The following is a 9,684-nucleotide window of genomic DNA, read 5'->3' as shown; positions in this document are numbered from 1 at the left end:
AAATACTTGAACTGGTTCTGTCACTTTCGTTTCATGACTTTGGCCAAGTGTCTGAAACCTGCTGAATTTCCCTCTCTGCATCCCCAGAGAACTGTCAGAGCTGCTGAGCGGAGTAAGGTCATGTTGGTGAAAGTGCTATGGACCCAGATGCTCTCTCCCAGTGCCTCGCTAAGCACCACCCGCATGCCGCGGTTCTGACGTGTGTAATCTTATGCTCCCAGCAGCCCTTCTGGGTAGATGTTCCTATGCCTATTTTTCAGGTGAAGAACCTGAGGCCAGAATGCTTAAAATGTCTTTCCCAAGGTCACAGCTGGGAGAGAGGTTCAAACTGAAATCCCAAGCTTTCTTGGTTGTCCCAGGCCTGAAAGGATCCTCTTACTACCCTGAGTCCTCTAGATCTGACCTCTGCCCGCAGGTCCCCAGGCTGGACTCTTCCTCCCTCCTCCTCTGGTTAGCTCCCAACAGGTGAAATGTGTTCCCTTTTATTCTCCCTCCATCCACACACAACCTATTTGCTGTGCTGCTTATCCACATGCCCCCGACTTGGGGTCCAGCACACCACCCACGTTGGCCTGGTGTGACTCCATCCCAGAACTTTCCTCCAACCTACTGAGATAACATATTCTCTCTCAAGGTTTCTGAGCCTTGAGAGTGTAAGTGGGGAGCTGCCGCCTGCCGCTCCTGCCCCCACAGAGGATGCTGTGACAGCAGCAGAGCAGCCCAGCAGGATCCTCTGCTTCTTGAGCACCTGGATGGACCAGTAACATTCTTTTTCTGTTCAAATGGATTTTAGCTGCGTTTCTTTTATTTGTAATCAAAAGAATCCCCATCCTTCAAGTCCCATCTTAAGAGCCCTCTCCTGCAGAAAGTTTTCCCAGGTCCCATCCAGCCCTTTTGAGGACCTCATATTTCCCAATTCTTTGGGCTCTAATTGTTTTCCATTGTTTCTTTTTTCCCCAAGCTTCTAACTCCATGAGGGCAGGGAACCTGGAGCAGCGGGCAGCATCAGACCAGCACACAGAATGTGATTCCTGGAGCATCTGGCCTGCACCTCCCTCCGCAGGCCCACCCTCTCAAGCCACTAGCCTATTTCGGAGAGCAAAGAGTGCCGCCGGGTGGGATGCAGGGAGGCAGGGAGTGGTTTCACCCCGGCCGTTGAGCCACTGACTAGTGGTGTGATCCTGAGCCAGTCTCAGGCTCCTGTGGGCCTCCCTCGCCTCCTCTGTGACATGGAGATGATACTTGCCATACTGACCTTGCAGGTAGGGCGTTGTGATGAGTGAATGTCCTTTGACAAGGGAAGCTAGACGTGCTTAGGCAAGAGCAGTGTGTCTTTGTCGGTTGGTTGGCCAGATTGCCGCCTTCCTAGCTTTCTTTCTGTCCCCATCTCCCTGCCAGCTGGTCCTCCCTCTTGGGTCCTGCCCTCCTAGGAGATGCAGCCTGGGGACGACGGCAGGGACAAGGCTGGGGCCCATGCCAGTCGCAGAGAGTTGGGGCTTCCTCCTGCCTGGTGGACACAAGGCTCTGCCTCGTCCAGGCCCCAGCTCTGAGAAGGTGGGAACAGCCGGGGCAGGGCTCACCTGCCGAGATACGGAGAGCCTGGGCTGCTCACCCAGATGGGACTGCAGGGCAGGCTGGGCAGGAAGCCTGGTCTGTGGGACCCCAGAGACCATGCAGCCCTCGTGGTACAGAGGGAAACACTGGGATCAGAGAGGCTGGGAACAGACCTGCGGACACACAACAGAGCTGGGATCTGAATTCAGACTCCAACCTGTGCACACGTGTGGCATGTACTCTCTCAATCCTGATAAGCCCACATAAGCACCTGAGGGGTTCACTGATCTTCTCATTCATAGATGAGAAACAGAGGCTCCTTAAACTTCCCCAGAGGCCAGAGACTGGGCAGAGGCAGAATTCCTGCTGGGTCTTTTGGAGTCCTCTTCCCAGAACATCATACTGCAGCTGGATGGTGCACAAGGGGACCAGGGAAGCTAGGGGGTTACGGCTGTGTCCTCGGGAGCCCCATATCTAGGTCCACCAACAGCAGCATGCAGGGCCCCAAGGAGTTCATGGCCTGCTGGCCACAGCCACAGAGTCTCTGCCTCAGAGGGCACAGATGACCCCAGCACCCCTTCCCAGGCTAGCTCTCTGTGGGCTCCCTGGTTTCAGGAACACCTGTTGTATGTGGTAAGCTACAGTGGGTGAGACGCTCCACTCTAGGAGCCGAAGGCCTTCCCAGCTTAGGGCCTGGTTCCCCAGCCCTGGGGTTCCTCACCAATGCCATCTCCTGCTTCTCTTCAGACTGATCCCTTAGAAAGAGACCCCAAAGCTCCAGGAGGGTTGAGCAGATGGGTGAGTCTTCTCTGTGTCCCTCTATCCCCAATACCCTTCCCTGTAGCCTCATTCAGCCACCCCATCACTGATTCACACCTGGGGTACCATCAAAGGAGGCCTCCCGCAACCTCAGGGCCCTAGCACAGCCCTCTGGGTCCTCGGAGTTCCCCTGTGGGTGGAGCCAGAGAGGACTCCAGCCAGAGATGGGCTCCAAGCCCTGGGAAGCCTTCAGGTCTGTCTGGGGCAAGGGGCAGACAGCTCGCACACACACCGACACCAAGGCACATCCTTTCTATGCATTCCAGACCCCTACAATGGGGAGTGGGGTGGTATCCCAAGATACAGCCTGGACCCTGGCCTTGTCTCTCACATGAATCCATTCATTCTACAAATATGTGTTGAAGGTCCAGAGTGGGACAAGCATGGTTAATTGGGTGGATCTTGTTGGGTTTACATTCTAGAGAGAGAGACAGAGAGTCAACAGGAAAAGCAGTAAGTGAGTAAATTATATAGTACTCTAGAAGGTGATGAGCACCTGAAAAATAGGGCCCAGGATGTGAGGAGTGCTTGGGGACATGGGGAACACATTGAATTTGGTCATTAGACCAGATATCCTTGAGAAGGGGTGATTTGAGCAACAACATGAAGGAGGTGAAGGTGGGAGCCCTGTGGTTATCTGCAAGGATTCCAGGCACTGAAGCTCGAGCAAAGGCCCTGAGGCAGGCTTGTGCCTGGTATGCTTTTGGAACCCGGAGGAGGCCTATGTGGCTGGAGCAGAGAGAGAGGGGAGTAGAGGGAGATGAGGCCAGGAAGGCAGTGTGAACCAGTCTGCAGGGTCTTGAGGCCCTGGCCTCTTCATTTCTCAGGGCTTCCCAGCCAAGCACCTCACTTACCCAGGGCTCACTGTGAGCCACATGCCATACCACTTGCTTCACAGAAGTTAATTTATTTAATTGTCTTAATAGCCCTTTGAGGTGGCACCCCTATCATTAGAGTCCCTATTTTAGCCTCAGTGAGGAAACTGAGGCACAGAGAGGATAGCAGCTTGCGTGGCAAGGCACAGAGCCAGGACCTGCAGCAGAGCCCAAACTCAGCCACAGCAGGGCCCCCTTCCTGCTCAATGCGTCAGTCCTCCCTCCTGCCTGCTCTAGGGTGCCAGGTGCACCCCCGGCCCGCCCGTCGTGGGGGGCGGAGATGGAGGGGCCCGCGTCACTGCCCACACCCGAGAGCTGCCTTTCCCCCCATTAGCACAGAGCCAGCAGGGCCTTACCAAACCGCAGCCCCAGATAAGAGCACAATTGGAACCTGTTTTGCTCGTAGGTTGGCTGCGGGGGTGGGCCACAGAGGGGTGGGAAGTAGGGGGAGCCGGCTGGCAGCTCCCTGGCCAGGCTATCAGCAGCCCTGCCCACCCGCTTCCCCATTAGCCCCTTTGAAATTTACTCACCTTATCAGGGGTGCTAGCTTTCTGAGGGAGGCTGCTAGGCCTTTGTGTCCAGTCGGAAGGTTGCCTTCCGCCTGGCTCAGCCCCTGCCTGGAGGAGACAATGTGCTGGGACATGTGCTGGGAGAGACCCAGCCCTCAGACACCCAAGGGGCCCTTGCTCTCACACACACAGACCTGCCCTCCCTGCCCCTGCCGGTGGGCACCTTCCCAGGCCCTGCCCGGGCACTGCCACACTCAGCCGGCAACACCTGGCACCCCTATCCCTCCACCCAGGCCTCTCTCAGCCACCATTTGGTACTCAGTGACAAGCGGGCAGGCACAGCCTCCTTCCCCGTCTCATGTGCCTGACCGGCTTTCCTCAGGAACAGGGCCTGTCACAGCACTGAGCCCAGTCACACCCTCAGCAAATGTTTATTGAGCACCTACTACAGCTGGGCCCTGGGCACAGCAGTGGGCAGGCCAAACCAATCCCTCCCCATGGGGTTAACATTTGTAAATAAACACAAATAAATTGGACCAGTGTGTGTCAGAAGGTGAAATCTCGGCTATGGGGCAAAAATACAGCAGGGACACAGGATAAGAGGTGTTGGGGCAATTTTAAGTATGTGAGGGGGTGAGAGGTCGGGGAAAGCCTACCTGAAGAGGTGATACTGGGATCAAGACCTGAAGGAGTCTCTCTCTCTCTATGGGGTTAGACTCACAACATGCAAGGGCTGAGCCTGGACAAGTGAGACGACCAACCAGACCCTGATCTGTACTGAGGCTCAGAGAGGGCAGTGAAGGGCTCAGGGTTATACAGTACAACATAGCAGAGCCAAGCAGGAGTGAGAGTCCAGTCAGGACCTTCCCCCCATTCCTGCTACCCTCAGTTGGGGGCACTGCCAGGGCCCAGGGCAGACAGCATGGCTGTTCTTGGAGGCTTGGGGAACGGCTGAGCCTGGAGCACAGGTGCTCACAGCCATCTGACTACCCTTTGCTGCCAATGGGACTTTGAGGCTGAGAGCTGGGGCTCAGGCTCTGGTTTGAGGACTGCGGGGTGTATGTGGATGGCATCACGACGCTGGGAAGTCTGCCCTTCCGCCCCCTGCCCAGACTCCTGCTCCTCCTGCTCCCTCCCCCACCCCACTTGTTCTCTAGGTCACCAGTGGCCTGGCCTGGAGGCTGGGTCTTCCAGGAGGAACCCCGTTCTGTTCCCCATCACCTTCCTTCCCCACACAGGCCTGCCTACCATCCCTGTGAAGGGCGAGTGGCCTGCAAGGGAGGAGGGAGCCACTGCAGCCCCAGGCAAGGTGGCATGTGGGCTCCTGAGGCCAGGATGGGCAGATCCTGGGGCCTCACTCATACCAGATGGGCTGTAAGGAGATGGACAGGAAAATGGATGCTGAGGGGAGCTTAGGCTGACAGGCTGCTGGGCGGGCCGTGCCCTTTGGGCCTGGGTTGTAGGGGGTGGTGTTCAGAGGCCCTCAGGGCACTGTTTCTATTGAGCTGAGCTGCTGGGGACTGAGTTCAAATCCCAGCTTCCCCACTCAGCCTCAGTTTCTCTTCTCAGTAAAAGAGGAATAAGGATTCCTTCTTCAAAGGGGTGTTAGAAGAAACAAGAGAAAGTGTGAGTGCCTGGCCCACAGCCAGGCCTGTGAACAGTAGGCTTTCTCCCCTGCAGGGACTTTTGTCTCATCCAGATTATGGCCACAGTTTAGGGAGCACTCAGCATGTGCTAAGCACTTTAGAGGCTTTTATAAAAACCCCTGATAATTAGATTAACCATAGTCCTGGGTTTGTGACTCACTCCCCAGGCGTTCCATGCATGGCCCTCTCTTAATTTTGAGTAGTATGATGAACACCGTGAACCTACTGTCAACACAGGATCAAGCTTATCACCAGCAATGCTGCAGGTATTAACTCACTTATTTCTCACACCAACCTTATAGTCTAGCTCTAAATTGTCCCCACTTTACAGATGAGGAAATCGAGGCACAATTGAGGGCTCAGAGCATCATTTCCAGTCCAGGTAGACAGAGCCCCAGGTGATGATGTCATCACACAACACCTGCCAATGCCCCGCAGGTTCTATAGCTCAGCTGAGGGATTACAGCCAGTCTCAGAGTCCCTCCCCATGCAGGGCCCCATCTTCCACAGTCCTGACACCTGGGGGAGCAGCCTGCCTGGTCCTGTGCCCCATGCCCGCCTGGGCCTCCCCAGCCCCCTGTTGGCACCCCCCAGTGCTCCTCCCAACCAGGCTTAGTGACACAAGAGCCTGGTGCTCCTGACCGCTCTCCTATCCTCCTTCCAGGTGGTGCCCCAAAATAAATGAAAGAAATCAGTAAGTGAAAGGATGCTAGAAGGGGGGAGGGGATCTTAAAAGAGGAAACACAGAGCGTTTCTGAGAGCTGGGGGGAGGGGTAGGAGGTGGGCAAGGTGGGATCAGCATTGAAATATGCCCCTCTGCCAGCTACCACACTCAGGGAGCCCCTGTGCCCCTTTGGCTGTGTGGGTCTGACCTTCAGATCCTACTGTCTGTGCCCTGACCTTGAGTCCTAACCCTCCCCATGGTGACTTCCCAAATAGAGTGACAGCCACAGTTCCCAGCACCCTCCTAAAACCAGGGGCCTGGACGGTGGGCGGGACACCCTGCTGGGCAGCCAGGAAGTACTAGGTGCTGCCAGGAATGGCCAGCTCCTGACACAGGGCTAGGGAGCACTAGGGGGCCAGGGCAGAGTCAGAGTCAGGCTGAGACTGGGAGATCCTGTCTCAGCAGTGCCCAGATGCAATGTCAGGTGAAGTAATTTTCTTCCCCGCACATGGGTCTTGACCTGTATAGGGAGCTAACCATGCCTGAGAATCTATTAAAAGCTATGGGCACTGCCCACCTCAGAACACACACACACACACACACACACCTCCAGGGGCCCACAGACCCCTGAAACCTCTCTAATACCCCAGATTAAGAACCCCAGTCCTTTGATAAAGGAGCCATGGACATACAATGGCAAAATGACAGTCTCTTCAACAGGTGGTGCTGGCAAAACTGGACAGCTACATGTAGGAGAATGAAACTGGACCATTGTCTAACCCCATATACAAAAGTAAACTCAAAATGGATCAAAGACCTGAATGTAAGCCATGAAACCATTAAACTCTTGGAAGAAAACATAGGCAAAAACCTCTTAGACATAAACATGAGTGACCTCTTCTTGAACATATCTCCCCGGGCAAGGAAAACAACAGCAAAAATGAGTAAGTGGGACTATATTAAGCTGAAAAGCTTCTGTACAGCAAAAGACACCATCAATAGAACAAAAAGGATCCCTACAGTATGGGAGAATATATTTGAAAATGACACATCCGATAAAGGCTTGACGTCCAGAATATATAAAGAGCTCACATGCCTCAACAAACAAAAAACAAATAACCCAATTAAAAAATGGGCAGAGGAACTGAACAGACAGTTCTCCAAAAAAGAAATACAGATGGCCAACAGACACATGAAAAGATGCTCCACATCGCTAATTATCAGAGAAATGCAAATTAAAACTACAATGAGGTATCACCTCACACCAGTAAGGATGGCTGCCATCCAAAAGACAAACAACAACAAATGTTGGCAAGGCTGTGGAGAAAGGGGAACCCTCCTACACTGCTGGTGGGAATGTAAGTTAGTTCAACCATTGTGGAAAGCAGTATGGAGGTATATCAAAATGCTCAAAACAGACTTACCATTTGACCCAGGAATTCCACTCCTAGGAATTTACCCTAAGAACGCAGCAATCAAGTTTGAGAAAGACAGATGCACCCCTATGTTTATTGCAGCACTATTTACAATAGCCAAGAATTGGAAGCAACCATCCATCAATAGATGAATGGATGAAGAAGATGTGGTACATATACACAATGGAATACTACTCAGCCATAAGAAAAGGGCAAATCCAATCATATGCAGCAACATGGATGGAGCTGGAGGGTATTATGCTCAGTGAAACAAGCCAAGCGGAGAAAGAGAAATACCAAATGATTTCACTTATCTGTGGAATATAAGAACAAAGGAAAAACTGAAGGAACAAAACAGCACCAGAATCACAGAACTCAAGAATGGACTAACAGGTACCAAAGGGAAAGGGACTGGGGAGGATGGGTGGGTAGGGAGGGATAAGGGGGGGGAGAAGTAGGGGGGTATTAAGAATAACATGCATGGGGGGGTAGGAGAAAAGGGAGGGCTGTACAACACAGAGAAGGCAAGTAGTGATTCTACAACATTTTGCTATGCTGATGGACAGTGACTGTAAAGGGGTTTATAGGGGAGAGCCTAGTAAACATAATATTCGTCATGTAAGTGTAGATTAGTGATACCAAAAAAAAAAAAAAAGGGGCAGTTCCTGTGTGGTAACCTCCAATGAGTTCTACACAAGGGTATAAGGGGAATATAAAAGTGTAGGCAAAGGGTCTGTTTGCGTCTATACAGAAGATCAAAGCCTAATTGGGCTACCCCGAAAATGAACTAATATACGATATGAAAGAGAACTTCCAACCTCAGCACTCTCTGGAAGACTCATGCCAGAAGATGATCATCAAAAAACCCCAACAAAGATCCACGCACTGCTACAGCTGTAGATGCACTCATCCCACCAGTTCCTGGACTTGCCATGGGAATGAAGGAGACATCTAAGCTGGCCTGTGCATACAGTAAAACAACAAATTTGACTGGATCTCTACTGTTGGAACTCAACCAAGAATTTGGAGAAGTGCAAATTGTAGCGCTCCAAAATCTTACAACTACAGACTATTTACTGTTAAAAAAACATAAGGGATGTGAACATTCCCCAGGAATGGGTTGTTTTAATTTGTCTGATTTCTCTCAGACTGTTCAAGTTCAGTTGGACAATATCCACCATATCATAGATAAGTTTTCACAAATGCCTAAGGTGCCTAACTGGTTTTCTTGGTTTCACTGGAGATGGCTGGTAATTACAGATATGCTTTGGTTATGTAACTATGCTCCTATTATGTTAATGTGTGTGCGCAATTTAAGTAGTAGCTTAAAACCTATACATGCTGAAGTTACTCTACAAGAAGATATGTCAAAGAAATAATCAATCTTCCCATGTTCTCTTCCGCCTGCTACTTCTATAGCTTTTCTTCTTCCTTCCTAATTACAACCCTTAAATAGAATTCGTGCCTCATATCAAATTTACCGAGTATCATAATTCTTCCAAGTGGTAAAGATACCTCAAGACAAATGCTGGGCATAGAAGCCACAGGGCATAAATATGCAAAGAAGTAAAAAGCTAACCTTTTCAAACAGTAAGGCTTCTCTCTCACTTACCAACTTTACATTTCCCTGTATGGCCCCGGAAGATGACTGGTTAGCCAGAGACGGGTAAGATTCCTCAAGGGAGGAACAACCTAAGACAGGCACAGTCGCAGTGGGGCCATCAGGTGAGAAATTGGGGATCAACAGAGGTGAGGCTTAGAACCTCACCCCCCCTGTTCTGAGAGAAATCTTCTGCATACGTGGGTGTTTTATTGCCCTGGTCTAGCTTGGATTAACACACAGTCTACAGGCACACACCTGATCATCTACATTTGCTCTCTTACAACACTAAACTATGTTTTCTACCTTTATCTTGTATCTACCTACCACTTCAGCATTTTATTAAAAATAATAATAATAAAGAGAGAAATGTGGTATCCACATATAAATCAAGTATAAAAACCAAATGAGTGTTCATATTTGAACTGACTGTTTATAGTTCATAATGCATGAGCAAAACCGAAAGTTTCTGTGATGACTGCCCTTGTACTGTTCACTATGTAACTTATTCATTATGTAAGAATTTGTTCTACATGTAAGAACTTGTTTGTTATGCCTCAGAAGATTGGAGACTGACGAAAATTAGGCTTGGGGTGTATTAA

This window comes from Manis pentadactyla, chromosome 16 (assembly GCF_030020395.1).
Source record: "Manis pentadactyla isolate mManPen7 chromosome 16, mManPen7.hap1, whole genome shotgun sequence".
Lineage (NCBI taxonomy): Eukaryota > Metazoa > Chordata > Mammalia > Pholidota > Manidae > Manis > Manis pentadactyla.
Note: the sequence above shows the minus strand (reverse complement) of the source record.